The sequence below is a fragment of the Dendropsophus ebraccatus genome, chromosome 3 (assembly GCF_027789765.1).
Source record: "Dendropsophus ebraccatus isolate aDenEbr1 chromosome 3, aDenEbr1.pat, whole genome shotgun sequence".
Classification (NCBI taxonomy): domain Eukaryota; kingdom Metazoa; phylum Chordata; class Amphibia; order Anura; family Hylidae; genus Dendropsophus; species Dendropsophus ebraccatus.
In genome coordinates, this window is record NC_091456.1 from 138098266 (window position 1) to 138117356 (window position 19091).

General features: G+C 44.1%; 1 protein-coding gene across 3 annotated transcripts in view; it reads left to right on the forward strand.

The window, feature by feature from the left end:
* Positions 1 to 19091, forward strand: part of GHR (growth hormone receptor) — a 248303-nt gene that overhangs the window by 45738 nt on the left and 183474 nt on the right. The window contains exon 3 of one of the 3 annotated variants that reach the window (XM_069962749.1): positions 4949 to 5053. The exons of the other annotated variants lie outside the window; for them this stretch is intronic. The gene's annotated coding sequence lies outside the window, so the exon portion shown is untranslated. The remainder of the gene's footprint in view (positions 1 to 4948; positions 5054 to 19091) is intronic. 3 annotated transcript variants of the gene reach the window in all.

Sequence of the window (19091 nt, forward strand, 5' to 3'; positions counted from 1 at the left end):
CTTCATTGTTCTCCTATGGAGAGAGCTAAAGAAAAGACCAAAACAGGACAACAAAGAGTTAATCTACAAATCCCTCACGGGATATCTCCTGTGACCATCACCAGTGACCTGTCTGAGCTCGGATTACAGCTGTCACCCAGCTCCGTGCCTGTAATCCTCTGTTATCTGCTTTCTGCTGCCGGCTAACTCCCTCCTTCCTCCTCCCCCCTCCCCTCTCCCTAGAGCAGACAGGGTACGACTCCTGCAACAAGTCACAATTTTCAGATTTTTCAGAGTGGATGAAAAAGAGGAAGGAGGGGGGGACCTGGGAAAAGGCTTTTTACATGCAGATAATGGCAGATTTGGCTAATAAACCCAATTACAAAGTTTCTTAAAATCGCCTGGACTATTGATTTCTGCAAAAAAAAAAAAAAAAAACACGACAGTGACTCTTTAACTTTCTTTTTAAGCCAATTTTTATCTTTTCATTTATTTATTTTTTTTTCACCACATTTAAAATCTTGTAGCTTAATCTTCCATGTATAAAATAACATATTGCACAGAACAGATTTTTTTGCATTTTGGCCAGAATAAAATGTGACTTATTCAGTCTGTATTGCTAGGATTTATTCAGAGTGAGGTGATTTATGTACCTTGTGCTGTTAAGCATGTTGAGAACACACGAGGACTTTGTCCCGATGTTATCTGTACTTTCTGGTTAGCAAATACAGCTACTGGCTTTATATCTTGTTTGTTATATGATTTGTATAGGAGACACACTTAGGGAGCCAGTTATCCCAACTATATGGCACAAGGCTAGCCAAGTGACCAATGACCAGACTAGCTTCATGTGATTGTCATGTCATGTGCCATGTTTCCTTCTTCAGTCACACTTCAAAAATATATTCATCATCAGGGGCGTAGCTAATGTCTCCTGGGCCCTGGTGCGAGAGGTCAACTTGCCCCCCCCCCACCTTTCACGACCAATAGATAGATAGATAGATAGATAGATAATGTACCACAAGACAGATATTACCAATAACACCGGCATATAGAAAGAAAAAATATTATCACCATATATATTACCGCCATACTGTTACTGACCAAATCCTGTACACTGAGACCAATATTACCAATAATACCAGTATACAAGGAGGAAATATTACCACCACAACCACTACCATCACCACCACATTGTTACTGACCAAATCCAGTATACTAAGACCAATAAAACACTGTACCAGATAACAACAAATATCACCACCACATACCGACTAATACCAGCACATACTGACTAACCCCACCGCTGCTACTGAATAAGATCCACTGTACACAGATCACTATCACCTCATCCAGTCATATAGAGGTGGACACAGCTCCACACAGGTTGTATACACCATATAAATTACAGTGCAGTTATATCAGGTGACTCACAGGGGACGTCTTTTCTGATCGGAGTTCTTCCCTTTTCATTTTCTTCTTCTCCATCTGCCCTGGGCCGTTATGAGAACTTCTCCGAGCCAGGAATCCACAGAATCTGCCAGACAAACATATTAGGCTCCTAACTCTGGCACCATCCTCATCTCTATACACACTGCACAACTGTATTGGCCCCTTTACACCCTCATTTAGTGGGTAGGCTAACTGTATGTGACCCCCCTTATAGTATATATAGATGGCCCCCAATGCATGATGCCCCCCCATATAGATGGTCCCTTCTCTCCCCACCCCTTATAGATGGCCCCTTCTCCCCCCACCCATTATAAATAGCCCCCTCTTCTCCCCCCCTTATAGATGGCCCCCCTCTCCCACTCCCCTTATAGATGGCCCCTCTCCCCCCATTATAGATGCCCCCCTCTTCCCCTATTCCTTAAAGATGCCCCCCTCTTCCCCATCCCTTATAGATGCCCCCCTCTTCCCCATCTTTTATAGATGGCCCCCTTCTTCCCCCATCCCTTATAGATGCCCCCCTCTTCCACTATCCCTTATAGATGCCCCTCTTCCCCATCCCTTATAGATGCCCCCCTCTTCCCCCATCCCTTATAGATGCCCCCTCTCCCACATCCCTTATAGATGCCCCCCCTTCCCCCATCCCTTATAGATGCCCCCCTCTTCCCTATCTCTTATAGATGGCCCCTCTTCCCCCATCCCTTATAGATGCCCCCCTCTTCCCCCATCCCTTATAGATGCCCCTTTTCCCCATCCCTTATAGATACCCCCTCTCCCACATCCCTTATAGATGCCCCCCCTTCCCCCATCCCTTATAGATACCCCTCTCTTTCCCCATCCCTTATAGATGTCCCCCTCTTCCCCCATCCCCTATAGATGCCCCCCTCTTCCCCCATCCCTTATAGATGCCCCCCTCTTCCCCCATCCCTTATAGATGTCCCCCTCTTCCCCATCCCTTATAGATGCCCCCTCTTTCCCCATCCCTTATAGATGCCCCCCTCTCCCCATCCCTTATAGATGCCCCTCTTTCCCATCCCTTATAGATGCCCCCCTCTTCCCCATCCCTTATAGATGCCCCCTCTCCCACATCCCTTATAGATGCCCCCCTTCCCCCATCCCTTATAGATGACCCTCTCTTTCCCCATCCCTTATAGATGTCCCCCTCTTCCACCATCCCCAAAAATGCCCCCCTCTCCCCCCATCCTTTATAGATGCCCCCCTCTTCCCCCATCCCTTATAGATGTCCCCCTCTTCCCCCATCCCCTATAGATGCCCCCCTTTTCCCCCATCCCTTATAGATGCCCCCCTCTTCCCCCATCCCTTATAGATGCCCCCCTCTTCCCCATCCCTTATAGATGCCCCCCTCTTCCCCATCCCTTATAGATGCCCCCCTCTTCCCCCATCCCTTATAGATGCCCCCCTCTCCCCCATCCCTTATAGATGCCCATCTCTCCCCCATCCCTTATAGATGCCCCCTCTTCCCCCATCCCTTATAGATTCCCCTCTCTCTCCCCCCTTATAGAAGCCCCCCTCTTCCCCATCCCTTATAGATGCCCCCCTCTTCCCCCATCCCTTATAGATGCCCCCCTCTCTCCCCCCCTTATAGAAGTCCCCCCCTTCCCCCATCCCTTATAGATGCCCCCTCTTCCCCAAGCAGAATTTAAAAAAAAACACACAAACTCACCTAACAACCCGCTCCCCGGCGATCCTCTTCTTCTCCAGGTGCTGTGTGGTCCCCGGCTGATGCGCAGCTGCCGGGGGAGTCCCGTCCTATCCCCGGCAGCGCCGAGCATAAGTGAACTCTCTGTACGCCGGGGCTGGGACTTCCGGCACAGGAAGCGTCTCTGACGTGCGCTTCCTGTGCCGGAAGTCAGGGCCCCAGGCGGCACAGGGAGCTCATTGATGCGCGGCGCTGCTGGGGATAGGACGGGACACCCCCGGCAGTCGCGCATCGGCCTGCTCTTGTGACCACAAGCAAAACAATGCTTGCGGTCACAAGAGTGATCCATGGGGGGGGGGGAGTGCAGTGGCAAGGGCCCCCCCCTCGTGGCAGGCCGGGTCGCAGCTGGTAGCTATGCCACTGTTCATCATCATGTTCATTTGTCTTTTATATCTCAATAAAGTTTGTTAACTTGACTTAAAGGGGTTACAATAAAATCAAAAGCTATCCCCTTTCCACTGAAATCTCTGGAGCAGCAACATGCATATGTGACCAGCGCTCCATTTATTCTTTATGTGGCTTCTGAACACTGTTAAGCAATGATCAAAACGCATCACAGACACCCCAAAGTTTTAGCTGATAAATTCTTATCAGCCTCCCAGACCTTAAAGCCCCTATTACACCAGGCAACTGTGAGGATCAAATGAGCGCTGTCAGCATTCGTTTGCTCCTCGTTCTTTGCTCTAAGCCGCCGCTATTACACTTGGCGGCAGCGAGCGGGGGAGTGCTGGGGGGGCTGCAGAGAGGTGCGGGTGGCTGTCCGGGTGATCGCTAGATCGTCCAGGCAGCCCATAGCACATAGCAGAGGTCTGCTGTCACTGCTCCTATTCCACAGAGCGACGGCAGAAGATTGCTGCCATATAAGTCAAGACAAACGACTACAACAATCAGCAAACATCGTTCATGTCAGCTTATCGTTGTGTTCTATTACACAGAACGATTATTGGCCGTAATGAATGATAATCGTTCCAGTAATAGGGCCTTAAAATAATTTAAGATACCAAGCAACAGACACTAAAGGCCCTATTACACAAAACGATTATCGCCCGTATTCGTCCAGTAATCGCCCTGTGTAATAGAACACATGAACGATGTCGGCTGATCGTTGTAGTCGTTTGTCTTTCAACATGTTGAAAGACAAATGACTAGTATTGCAGGAAATGGTATACATAGGATAGCGACAGCAGACTGCCGCTATCCGATATGGGCTGCCCGGATGATCAAGCAGTCACCTGACAGGAACTGTACAGAACAGTAGACATATCCTATGGGGATTTGCTACTGCTCTGGACAGTTCCTGACACGGACAGAGGTGGCAGAAGAGAGCACTGTGTCAGACTGTAAAGAATACACCCCTTCCTGCAGGACATACAGCAGCTGATAGGTACTGGAAGATTTGAGATTTTTAACTAGAAGTAATATACAAACCTATAAAACGTTATGACACCAGTTGATTTAAAAGGGAAAAAAATGTCGGAGTATTCCTTTAAAGGCTAACTTATAGAAACCCTTATAACCCTTTTAGATAGACCATAATAATGCAGACTGAATCATGCTTTCTTGGAAAGAGAAAATGTTCTGTTCCATGTGTTTTAACCAATAGTGGGATGAATGTACAGATTACATGAATGCTTTATCCTGTGGGTGGTAAATGGTCCTTAACCATCTGTAATGGTATTGCTCATCTGCCATTGTATTCCTCTGCCTTATGCACTACATAGACTATCATACCCTCTTAAACTGGATCAATTAATAAATAGCTTATTGACTCACATTTCCGTCCTGTACACCGGTAAATAGGCCACATGCTGATACACAGAGAGAGCTCCTAAGCTTGGCGATATAATGGAGAGGACTCCTTCATCCTTCATACATTGCTTCATCTATTACAATGGGACAATGCAAGTGAGTAGAAAAATAAAGATTTTGGTTATAAATTATTATGTTTTAACTGTGTTGTCCAGAAAATGACACATTTGTGTGCATCCGTTTTGATCAGGTTTTCCATTGAAAAAGGGATGTTTTTTGTTTTTTTTTAACGTACACAAACATGTAGTTGACCTCAATTTTGTGTCCGTTAAAAAACTCATCCGTTTTGATCCGTCTTTTTAATAATGGAAGTCAATGGAAAAACAGATCAAAACGGATGCACACAAATGCATCCTTTTTTTCCATCCGTTTAAAAAAAAAAAAAAGAACGGATAAAAAAAGCGGATTGCAAAGACGCAGTGTGAACCCAGCCTTATAAATAATCATAAAATATCAGTGCACAGTATACTCTGTAATCTGGATTGTAGGTCAAAGCTGGAGGTTTGAGATCTTGTTTCTGCTTGCGAGGAAATGGCTGTAAGATTGGAATGAGGGACAGATTCAGCCCTGAGCTGCTACATATAGAATTACTACTGCTGGTTAATTGGATGTTTCTGCAGGGAGTCAATGGAAATTTTACCCTCTGTTGTCTATGAATAAAAGCAGAAAAGCAGTATAGTGTAAGGCTACATATACTTCTCTTCTGCTGGGATCTGTTGCACATGTACTTGGCATGTATTCAGTTTGGGAACATAGCTGATTCTTGCTTCACCGTCAACCATTCCAAGTATCTAAATTTGACATCCGCTTACTCAAGTGCATGACAGTCAGTAAACCTGACCATTTCTATTGGGGATACATTTGGACGAACCTTTGCACGGTTATTGTTCTGCTGTTTCATGGAACATATTTTCTTGGAAGTGAAAGCACAAGTGCTAGGGCAAACTGACAGTCACCAGCGCTGCCAATAAAGTAATGTGCATGTCCGTTCTCCCGTGTACTCTGCAGAAGACTTGACCCTGGTCTGTTTTCCTACGTCCATCACAATTAGGAACGTAAACATTTCTCTGTTTCATGATGCAAAATAGAACAAACTTTAACTGGAGTTATGAAACGGCTCAGCGGCTCCTGTGTCCTGATATTGCTGTTACATCCGTTTAATGGCGCCCCCTAGTTTCCATTTGATTTTCATCAAGCCATTTAATGGCTTCAATGCTGATGTGAGGAAGTGAGGCAGATTTATTATTTTCATGCAGAATGCTCTATTTTTTTTACAGCGGTTCATATTGTATAATAAGGTTAATACAGGTTTAGGCTATGTTCACACACAGTTTTTTTGCTCAGTATTTTCAACCAAAACCAGAAAGGCTATGTTTTGAAGTCTGACACATACTGTTGAAATTTACATATACTGTTGAAATTGAGTGGATAGCCATAATTTAATGGCAAATAACGGCCATTTTTTTCAAAACAATGGCCGTGGTGACATTCTTGATCAATGGGCATTTTATTGTTGGCTGTGGGGACCCCCAACAATTTGTAAAATGAGAAGTCTGAAATACTATGTTTGGAGTACTTTGGAGCTATTCCCTTCATATGACGTCACCACAGTGCCAGAAGCAGTGTCCCACCTCAGTCACTGATTGGCTGAGTGGGCAGTTACTGTGTTGCTGTGAGGGGGACCAAGACGGGTGTGTATAACTTGTTTATTATGTTAATACCACCCCCTTCTGTCCTGCAATTGTTATTTTCCCCAGATAAACCCTTTAAGTGCCAGTGTGCAGGGTGTGCCCAGCACATATATTGCGAAGAAGTCTTTGCCAGATACTTATAGCAATACACTACATATTGATGATGAGAGAGGTAAGATTTCTTGAATTACCAGTTACTGGATATTTTGATGTTTCTGGGGACTACATTAGTCTGTCACAATGGTAGAACAAGAGGAAAAGAATGCTTTAAAGGAGTACTCCGGAGACTGAATTTTTGTATTTTTTTTGCAAACATATTGCTTTAATAAAGTTATATTTCTTTGTAATATAACTTAATTAAAATAAATGTATACTCTTTTATTTACACATGCACTGCCATTGAGTGGCAGCAGTGAGAGGCAACACAGGTCCCCTTGTTCTGCTCAAGCACTGCTGCACAGTGCTATACAGAGCAAGTCCCTTCTGCTGTGTGCTGTATATTACTGCATATTTTTATAAACAGTATGGGGGGGTACAGTTTATAAACAGGAGACAAGAGTGGTGTTGTTTATGGAAGAGAGTGGCCATGTTTTTGTAGCACTGGATATTCCCTTTAAGTATATACATTTAAAATATATATTTTAATAAAGTTATATTACAAAGTAAAGAAATGAAAGAAAAAAAAGTCAAATAAATATTCAGAAAACCCCTTTAATAACAATCAATTTAAAAAAAAAGTGTTTTATCACATAATACATGGAACACAATGGCAAAATGCTACAAATGTGTCCATTGCCTTTAACCTCTATGTTGTAGCATACAAATGGCAGTGATTGTGTAAGGGCTGAACAGTAGCAATTGAGTTCACAGTGTGTTTTTGCAATCCATTTTTTCCATCCATTTTATTTAAAAAACTGATGGGAAAAAAAAACAAAAAAACAAAAAAAAAACATGCATTTGTGCGCATTCATTTTGATTGTTTTTTCCATTGATTTTAATTATTAAAAAAACTGATCAAAAAATGGATCAAAACACATCCTTTTATTTAGTGTACACAAAAATGTCGTTGACATTTGTTGTGTTTTGTTCAGTTTTTTTTTAATTATGGAAATCAATAGAAAAACAAATCAAAACAAATGCACACAAATGCATCTGTTTTTTCATGATTTTCATCCGGAAACGCTGTGGAACACCAGCCTTAATGTAATCCTCTGCTGGAGTAAGTGCAGTATGAGGCTATGTTCACACATCATAATAGACCGGCCGTTCCTTGACCCAGCCGGGTCATGGAATGGCGGCTCTCTGTCTTTCGGGCCGCAGAGTACTGATGCGGGTGCATCGGTGCGCACCCACATCAGAACTCCCCACAGCACGCTATGGAGCGAGCGGCCGGAGATACTCGCTCCACAGTGTGCACTGACATGGATATAGTCATTGGCTGTATCCATGTTTTCCAGACAACCTTAGAGCTTTATCCAAGTTCAGAAGCCACCGCTAATCAAATGCCGAACGATCAGGTTCGGATGGACTTGAGCATGCTCGAGGTTCGCTTATCTCTAATTATTGCCTAATAGGCATCCTGAAAGATATAGTGCATATTGATGTGACTACTGGATTGTGGAACCTTAACTGATTTGTAGAGCAGCTAACATTGCGGCCAAGTGGAAAGGATCATACCAGCGTTGGTAGATTTGATGGGATACTGTAATGTTACATAACACAGAAGGCCTCTCCCACTACAAGTGCACCTGCCAAGAAGAAGCGCAATCCTGTTTTAGCTCCTTTCCTATCAGGAACTAAAGCACGACAGTTCCCCTCACCATCCCTCTCCATGGCTTATAACGTGTTAGTGTAATCACTACAGGCGTGTTTTAGTCACCTCATCCTTATGTTACCTATGGTACAAAAAAACAAGTTTTTTAGTGATACATAGCTATGGAATGCTTTGATTCTAGAAGGTCAGCCACCAAGAATATGTCATGTTTCTGGGTGCTAATGGTAGATCAGTCATTGTCAGTCATTTTCTGAAGCCTTGACGCTCCAAGGCATAGCTGAGGGGTGATATAGACAGAATGACAGCACAGAGATTATCCAGAGCAGAAATACCTAGACTTATTGATAGGTAGTAGTCAATAATTTATAAAGATTCATGGGAGCAGCATAAATATAGAAAGGCTTTCATATACTGCTAGCATACTGTAATTATTTAAAGTAAATAATAATATTTTCTGAATAAGGATAGGCTTTAATATTAATGGCCTATCCTTAGGATAAGCCGCCAGTATTTCATTGGTGCGGGTCAGACAAGCTTCTGCCACAGATCAGCTGAATAAAAGTTTTGGGCCACATTGCAGCACTGGGGTCCTGGATTCAAGATGCTCAAAACATCTGCATGAAGTTTGTATGTGAAACAGCTCTACTATTGATTTCATCAAGGCTACATTCACACATCAGTATATTTTCAAGGATAAAATTCGTGATCAGCATTTTTTTCTTCAAAATTTACGAAATATCCTCCGTAGTGCATGCGTATTGTGCTCCGTATTGTGTTCCTTATTCCCCCATATGCATCCTCTTGCTTCCACCCACCTTTCAGCAGTAACCATTTAAAAAAAACTAAGGTAAATCCTAACTGTATGGACCAGCGTGATGTGAATGCAGCCTAAGTATATTTACTTTTCCACATATATAGAAGAATGTTTGCTCAACATATGCCAGACCCTTAGAACAAGGGAAGTATTAAATATTTGCAGATTTGCACCAGCTGACGGTTAGCATGTCATTCTGGGCAGTGCGCCAGCTAAAAAACAAGTTTAATTTGATAAAGACGTTTAATGAGGCATATACTAATAAATATTGTATGAAGCTGGCCTAAGGTGCAGAGTCCTTTGTGGACTGTGTGATAGTATAATAGCGGTTTTATAAGATCGCTGTCTAGTTCAGCAGCTGACAGTCACAAGCTGTAGCATGCTACAGACTAAACATATATCGAACCCTTTGCCAAGATCGGGAGGTATAGATCTGCTTAAAGGGGTACTCCGGCCCGGGGATATTTTTAAGCTATGGGAGGGGGTGGTTATAGACGGCAGAGATCACTTCCCCAGTTCCAGCACCGGATCCCGGATCGCGCTGCCCCATACACCCGTCCCGCGGCCGCTTCCTGGAGTCCTGCCTCGGCCGCTGAACGGCTGAGCTGCCTTGAGACATCACATCTCATACCGCAGCTCACACCAGGAAGCGCCCGCGGGACTCACACCAGGAATCGGCTGCAGGAACCGGGGAGGTAAGTGATCTCCGCCGTCTATAACCACCCCCTCCCTGGCCATAGCTTAAAAATACCCCCAGGCTGGAGTACCCCTTTAAATCGATCCTAAAGAACTAGATAATATACCCGATTCCCCAGTGGCTAAAATATAACTTTTATTTCTGCCATTAAAATATTCAACAAGCTACTGTAGTGTAAGTGCGAATTTGAATTATCAGTGAGACAGATCATGATACAAGGATTATCCCTTTGTGGCATTACTTCATGCACACATGGCATACGTGAAGGATATCACAGAGGGTGCAGTGTACAGGAAAGTCACTGGTGAGGACCTAGCGGAGAAGACAATTGTGTCCTGGACTCTACAGCATTGGATTGAATCAACCGACTCTCAAAATATTGGTCATTCCTCTGCAGGCGTTATACAAGGCTATAGTAGGTATAAAGGGAATAAAGTCTGTCTGATTACTGCCTAGTCGTAATTCTAATGAGTGATTTTGTATACGCTCACTATTCCCTGAGGTAGCTATTCCCTTACATGCTTTAGGATAACGCTAGATGTCTCAGTGATAATAAAAAAGGAGCCATGCAAACTGACATGTTTCGTCAGATATGTCTGACTTTTTTAAAGTAATGGCTAAATATATTTTATTAAACATATACGTGGGGACGTGGCAGCTGCTTCTTCTCCTCTTTGGTACAAGTAACTTCTATAGACCTTTTCACATTTGTACTATACCTAATTGCTCAGTACCTGCAAAGCCAAATGCCTCATGGGAAATGGAGGCAGCACCAGAAAATCACTTCAGTGGTGAAATATGAAGCAAGATGACTGAAATCTTGTGCTTGTCACATTAGCTGAAATAGGAAAGCGCAAGATATACACAAGAACCTTTACAATATTCTCTAATAATAACATGTACTGCACTATGTAACAAAAATTGACCCATATTTCTCCTTTAAATAACTTAAATAATTTTAATAACTCTGCAATTGTCTTGCTGATATTATATAGCTTTAGTTGTGCTGTCACTTCTTATCTAGGGGTAGAAAAAGCAGTTTGGCCACAGCCTCACTGCAATATCTTGGGTGAACATATTGTTCCTTTCTTTCCACATTGTACAATTTACTTGCCAATTGGCACTGGCGCCTACTTTGCCATATTGCATAGGACAGACAAGTGTGATGCAAGATCCAGCATAAGAATACAATAAATAACAAAGAAAATGAGAAAAAAGGACTACAGTGCCTACAAACATTATAGCATAGGATAACATGAGAACTCACACAGTACAAGCCCCTTCCCCAATAAGTCACAGAGCTGAGGACACACAGGTTCTTCAGTATGTTTACATTGTTAAATATAGATTTAGTATATGTTTGATTAAGTTTAATATTTGAGGTTCTATTGAAAGCAATGTAAGTATATGGCATACTGGCATACTGTGGAGCATGGTATGTATTGAAAAATATGGCACAAATGTAAAAATTGTAATGTCTCCTCATCCTCCAGAACAGCAGGTTCTGCTCCATGTTTTACTCACTGCTGGTGTTCTTCACCACTACACTGGCCTTTTTCTTTAGTCTAGTATCTATGTTGCACACACACAGGGGCGGTCTTTGCATTTCTGGGGCCCCAAGCGAAGTCATGTCTGGGGCCCCTCATGCCCCCCCCCCCGACACGCGCTCTCCCCCCCTCCCAGTAGTCCTCTTATAACCCTCCTACCACCATACAGGGATTACATATCACCTCAAAACTGCTCTGAAAAAAACAGGAAGATATTACCAATGATGCCATAACATAATACTGCCACACCATGACTCCTATCACTACAGACCCTATAACAGAGTGCAGTTACATCCAGTGACTTACAGGAGGCGTCTTCTCTGATCAGCATCTTTTACTTCTTTTTCTTTCTCTCTCCATCCAGCGTGGGCCATCTTGAAGTCTTCTCCCGGCTGTGAATCTTCCCTCCAGAATCTGTCAGAGAAATATTTTAGGCTCCAACACATACAGTAGTTAGGTCCCCTCTACGTCTATATAGTAGTTACGCCCCTCTGTGCCCCCATAGATTAAAGGTTTCCCTGTGCTCCCACTTAATAATTAGGTATGTTCTGTGCCCCAGTATAGTAGTAAGGCATATAGGCACTTCTGTGCAGTCCCAATGTAATAAAGACCGCTGTGTGCTGCCCCCAGTTATATAGACCCCTTGTGCGCTGCCGACAGTAGTAAATACCACTTGTGAGCTGCCCCCAGTAGTATATACCTCTTGTGTGCTGTCCCTAGTGGTATATAGACCCCCTGCGTGCTCCCCCAGTTATATATAGACCTGTGTGATCCCCCAGTTATACATAGCCCCCCTGTGTGCTCCCCCAGTATACTATATAGACCCCCTGTGTGCTCTCCCAGTATACTATATAGACCCCCTGTGTGCTGCTCCCAGTCGTATATACCCCGTGTGCTCCCCCCAGTTGTATATACCCCCTGTGTGCTCCCCCCAGTTGTATATACCCACTGTGTGCTCCCCCACTAGTATATAGCCCCCAGTGTGCTGCCCCCAGTTGTATATACCCCCTGTGTGCTGCCCCCAGTTTTATATACCCCCTGTGTGCTCCTCCACTTGTATATAGCCTCCCTGTGAGCTCCCCCACTTGTATTTAGCCCCCCTGTGAGCTCCCCCACTTGTATATAGCCCCCTGTGAGCTCCCCCACTTGTATATAGCCCCCTGTGAGCTCCCCCACTTGTATATAGCCCCCGTGTGCTCCCGTTTACATAGCCCCCCTGTGCGCTCCCCCCGTTTATATAGCCCCCGTGCACTCCCCCACTTGTATAGAGCCCCCCTGTGCACTCCCCCGTTTATATAGACCCCCACTGTGTGCTCCCCCCATTTATATAGCCCCCCTGCATGCTCCCCCATTTATATAGCCCCCCTGTGCGCTCCCCCCGTTTATATAGCCCCCCTGTGCACTCCCCCCGTTTATATAGCCCCCCTGTGCGCTCCCCCCATTTATATAGCCCCCGTGCACTCCCCCACTTGTATAGAGCCCCCCTGTGCACTCCCCCGTTTATATAGACCCCCACTGTGTGCTCCCCCCATTTATATAGCCCCCCTGCATGCTCCCCCATTTATATAGCCCCCCTGTGCGCTCCCCCCGTTTATATAGCCCCCCTGTGCGCTCCCCCCGTTTATATAGCCCCCCTGTGCGCTCCCCCCGTTTATATAGCCCCCCTGTGCGCTCCCCCCGTTTATATAGTCCCCCTGTGCGCTCCCCCAGTTTATATAGCCCCCTGTGCGCTCCCCCCATTTATATAGCCCCCCCGTGCGCTCCTCCCGTTTTATATAGGCCCCCACTGTGTGCTCTACCTCCTATATAGTATATAACACAAAAAAAAAAACATTTTTACTCACCTGGGTCCGGCGTCTCCTCTTCTCTTCTCTTCTCTTCCCTCTTGTGGCCGCGGGAAGTGTTTCCCCTGCAGTCACAAGAGGCCGCTCTCCCGTTGTCATGGCACCGGCGTTTCAGTGACGCCTCGAGCGGGCACCAGAGACATAGAGCGGCCTCTTGTGACCGCAGGGGAAACACTTCCTGCGGCCACAAGAGTGACTGACAGGGAGGGAGCCAATGGCTCCTGCCCTGTCAGTGCCGCTGCTGCCTGTAACTATGTGCGCTCGTTACGAGCGCACATAGTTAGCCGCAGCGGTCTTGGACACCAGAGCGGGGCCCCCCTGGATGTCGGGGGCCCCACGCAATTGCGTGGGATGCTTGGTGCCCAAGACCGCTACTGCACACACACCTACTCTAATAGATTAAAAGGCCCAGTGCACATAACCTTTAACTCTCTAATCTTTTCTATACCTATCCCCAATCAGCCTACATCTATATAAGACAGCTGCACCCCACCCCGATCCTGCTCCCCTCTTGTTGCAAACCTGCATTGTTGACTTAAACCCTGTATCCCTTGCCACAACCTTTTTTTCGGCTACTGACTCTTTCTCTATCTGCTTCCTATGTATGTACTGTGAAAATTCTCCAGTGCTTGACCCAGGTGCTGGTTACTCTTTCTTGTCTGTCCCCCTGGTGCCATACAGCAGTGTGTGCTATCTAGTGTGCTGGGCCAGCTGCTACCCATTCAGCTTCTACATTCTGGAGGGGGATAAAGGGTGAAAACATAAAGGGTACTTAGACTCCACTCCTGGGTGTGGCACAGAGCTAAACCGGTTCAGTAACACTTTGTAGAAGGTATGGAGTCAAAATAAACTAATGGCAATGAGGCTGACATGACATACTGTAGGCTGTGTTCACTCATAGTAATTTGGGCAGTGTTTTAAGCCAATATCAGGGGTTGTCCAAAACACAAAATTCTTGCCATTGTAGATTTTCTTTGTGTTGGTTCCATTCCTGGTTTTGGCTAGAAGTACTGATCAAATACTGGCAAAAATAATACATATGAACCCAGCCTTAGATTATTTCATGCATGTCTTCTACAGTGAGCCGCTGGCTTCCATTGCCATCATACAAATTTGAAGGCAATTAGCTCCCTCTAATGGTGGCTAAAGGAAGCCACAATTTTATCTGAGGTATGTGGCCACTTGTGAACTTCTGCCATTGATCACTAGATAAAGTGTCTCCTGTTCTATTCCTAGCCTTCAGAAATCAATGGCAATAAATATGTTATGCCTCTTGTACAGACAGCCACAGCACATGTCAGTGTTTTTCCCTGTTTATTATTTCCAGCACTGTCACTATTGTTTATTGCTAAGAACACAAAAATGAACGAAAACAGTTTGTACTTTGTACTCCTTGGTAATGCTAATAATATGCTGTCCGTAATATCTAGTTATCTTGTTCTTTCATTCTTAAGATAAATTCAATTATCATACAAAAGGTCAGATTAGCATTCCAGCCTCACACTAACCTTGTGTTCATATACACCCAGTATTACACCTTATTTTCCTAAAATAGTCTTTATTTTTTGGAGTGTTAGAAATTTGAGATCTGTATGAAGTTTTCTGCTAGTGTCATTGTTCTGTGTTCAGTATTTGTACTGTTTTATACATTTTTATATCCACAATAGGTGTGGCCAGAACTATAAATTCCTAGGTTATCCTGTGTAAAATGAAGCACCAGTATTATATCACATGTAGCAGGTGTGGATGGGAGGTGGTAGTGGTAGGGTTCTTATAGATTCTGCATTGGGGCTCCCAGGCTTTAAAGGGGTTGTCACACTGTAGTGTCCCAGCACAGGTGTGCCACTAAGTCTTTAAACACCTGAGTAAAGTAACTCTTTCAGTTTCGCACAGAAGGGGATAAAGGGGATTGTATTTTGTAGATGTCACTGTATTTATTATCTGTGTACTATATCAAGCACAGCTGAAGGTCTCATGGGTTAACTGTTTTGTGTCACCTGCCATGTTTAATCCTATTACAGGTGCAGGTTCTCTTCCCTCACTTTTCCTCCTATCCTGCCTCTTCTTTCTTCTCCACACACAGCCCCACCAATCACACAATAGCTAGGTTGTCCCTACAAAAAGGAGCTAGTTCCTGGTGGGAGGGTCTTTGTCTTTTTTTCAGTAGAAGTAGAAGGGGAGGGACAGAGACACTCAAGCAAGATACTAGCAGTGCTAGAAGCTTAGAAGTGAGTGACGTCCTCTGAGGAAAACCTTGTCTATGCCAGGGATACCTTCAACAAGACGCAGGGCAGTCATCTAGAGTTAGGTACTGACCCCAGTAGGACAAGTAGTGCCAAAGTTGATGTATCATACTGCAACGCATGGCTTCTCTGGGAAGTCTCGGAAAGTCTACTCAGCCCAGTGCAGGGTCCTGGGACCTTGTACTACCCTAGCAGGACGGGGCAAAAGGCACTGTAGGGCAAAAGGCGGTCAGGTTAGCAAATCTATACTTGAGTATGAGTATCTTCTTATTATTCTACTTCTGTTCACTACTAAGCTGATTTGTGGGTCTCTGATATTTGAGACACCCTAATAATTCCTATAGTAGAGGGAAATTGTTCCAAGAATGCTAATCAGTCAGCCATATATAGAAGCCCCATAGAGAAGAACCAATTGATGACATTCAACTTGTTTTATACTCTATTCATTTGGAGGACAATTCCCTCTGTTCTTGGGATCAATGGGGGTCCCAGCATGCAGATCTTCCCCCAGATTGATATCCCCTATGTGTTGGATGCGGGATAATGTGTGATATTGGGAATACCCCTGTGAATATCATATTAATTGTTTTCCGTTCTCATGCTGTTCAAAGAAGATCCAGTAAATAATGTTGAAGAGGCAGTGTCTCGAAACGCGTTGTCTATGTGAAATAAATAGTTTCTTTTACCACGATTTGCAACAAGCTTCCTGTGCAGCAGTATATCCACCTGCCGATCAGCACCTGTGACTCTAGCAATTGGCAGGAGTGGACCTCCACCAGTGCAGCGATCATCTTCAGTAAAGAATGATGACTTTTGCTTACATAATACAGCACCATGTGTTCAAAATATATAGCAGTGTGCACGTCTTCTTGCTTAGGTGAGTGTTGGTGGTCAGTGTCAGTCATTGCTTTTTGTCCTGCCTCCCTACTTGGTTTCTAAGGAAGTACATATGGTGGATGTCATACAGTGTATACTGTACCTTCACTATTCTGGATATTATGTTACCTATCTGCACAGAAGGAGCTGCCAGAAGGAGAAGGAGAAGGGAAGGAGACTGATCCTTCATGGAGTAAAACTCCAGTAGAACTGATTTGCAGAGGGGACAATAGAACAGGAATATGTTAGAAACACTTTATATTACTTTCACAACTATCAACATTATTTAGGACTTTTGGTAAGTCATAAAGTACAGACAGGAAAATAACACAGAAGAGAGGAAGTCTCATTTTGACCCTTCGTAGGGATATTAAGGCAGGTCTGTTAAGTCTAAGAGACGTGAAAAGACAAAGCTTTCTGTAGAAATTCTAAAGTTTTTGCAAAAAAAGGTTTTCTTTAAAGATCTACTATATTATTGGATTAATAGGGCCCATGCAGTAACTAGAGACTAATGTGTGAGGTTAAATGGTTGGCCATCAATAATCATCTGTCTTGGGCATGATTTGGCTCTGGAGACATTGTGTGATAACGGCAGCTGTCTTTTTTCTCTTTTCTTTTTTTTTTTTGTATCCGGGATCAGGGAATAGTGGCAGCTGCTGTAAGGGAAGTCATTCCACTTCTGTTTACACCCAATTACTACATGAAGAAGGCGGACAGCTAGTTTTATTTTTAATGAATTCCTGTTTGAAACAAGTAACCAGCATCAGTATATACAGAGATCATAGACGCCTTGATGTGTTACTTTTGCAGTAGTAGGTTAAGAATACTGGAATCAATTTTCACTTTAAAACAATCTGTTGAATTACATTTGTCCCTTATGATTAGGATTTATTCACATTGCTGAGCCTGTACCCAGTGCTGGGAAGCTATACAGCATGTTAGTGTGGAGTCATACACCCTCTGTATTTTGCCATACACTACAGAGATGCAGTGTTTCTAGTAGAAAACACCAACTTCCAACAGCAGCTAGTAATGTGCAACTTTCATACAGATTCCTGCTGCAAAAACCTAAAGGGGCGCAGTATATTAAAAAAAAATATGTAAGTGTCAAAATATATAAATGTAAAGAAATAAATACATTTATTATTACCACCAACTAATATCCAGAGTAACCACCATGTGCAGCATGGACAGCAGCTAGACAGACTAGAAGTGTTTCCATGGTCAGTATGTGTGGGTGTATGTCATCTGTAAGAAATGATTGATACCCAAATCAGTTGAGGGTGCGTTCCACAAGTATAAGTGGTTCAGTGAATGCCATAATGACATACCTTGTATTCTTTCAGCAATGGTTGCAGGGTGTTTGTTTTCTGATGTATCTCCCCTGACACACCAATGTCCATCCGTTCGATGAAGTAGAAAATATGATAGCCTTTTGTCATTTCCTATAACACTGTGAAAATTCTGCCTATGTAACTATGCAGCTGCCAAGGCGGGACCCCGCTATGGCTGCCAAATGGTTGAGCTGCCTTGAGACGTCACGTCTCGTGCAACAGCTCAGACCAGGAAGCGGCCGTGGGACGGGGGTACGGGGCGCCGCGATCCGGGACCCCGCGCTGGCACCTGGGAGGTAAGTGACCTCCGCCATCCATAACCACCACCTCCCCGGCCATACAGTATCTGAAAAATACAGCTGGGCTGGAGTACCCCTTTAAGAGTCTGAAAACACAGGACTATCCAGATATGCCTCTGGGAAGGACCCAGCCAGGGGGTGGCTCCTGTAGGGAAACCACCATATTGAGTGGCCCTATAAGTCAATGTAATGACAAGGGGAAAACCAAAGCCAGGTATCCATCCAAAGACAGCTGTTATAGGGTGTTGCCCCTCATCAGTGTGGAGCAGGATTCTGGCTAGGTGGAAGCAATGCCTAGTAAAACCCATGTGCAGTAGGGCTCACTGAACTGTTGTTTTAGACACACTGGTCTGGTAGCCCCCTGGTTTCTTTTAGTGGTGAGCTGCACCACTGTAGCATGTTGGCCCTCACTTGTGCACCTTTTGTAGCTGATGATTGCTTCTCACATCAATGGTATGTGATGATCTGCAGTTTCCACATGAATTTTCACAATGATGTCATTCGCCCACTCTCGATTCACTTTTAGGCTATGTTCACACTGCGTTTATTTCAGTCAGTATATTTCAGTCAGTATTGCAACCAAAACCAGGAGTGGATTAAAAACACAGAAAGGATCTGTTCACACAATGATGAAATTGAGTAGATGGCCGCCATATAACAGTAAATAACTGCCATTATTTCAATATAACGGCCGTTGTTCTAAAATGACAGCAAATATTTGCCATTAAATGGCGGCCATCCACTCAATTTCAACATTGTGTGAACAGATCCTTTCTGTGTTTTTAATCCACTCCTGGTTTTGGTTGCAATACTGACTGAAATATACTGACTGAAATATGCATATGCTGACTGAAATATACATAGTGTGAATGCAGCCTTAACATAGCAGCAGGCAAACATTTCACACACTGCACCCTTGGCCCAAAAGCCAATAACATCATTTTTTTTTTGGCAATTTTGAGGGATATGTGTGCAGACAACCTACTGTATATACTCACCAAGCCTGCTCACAAAA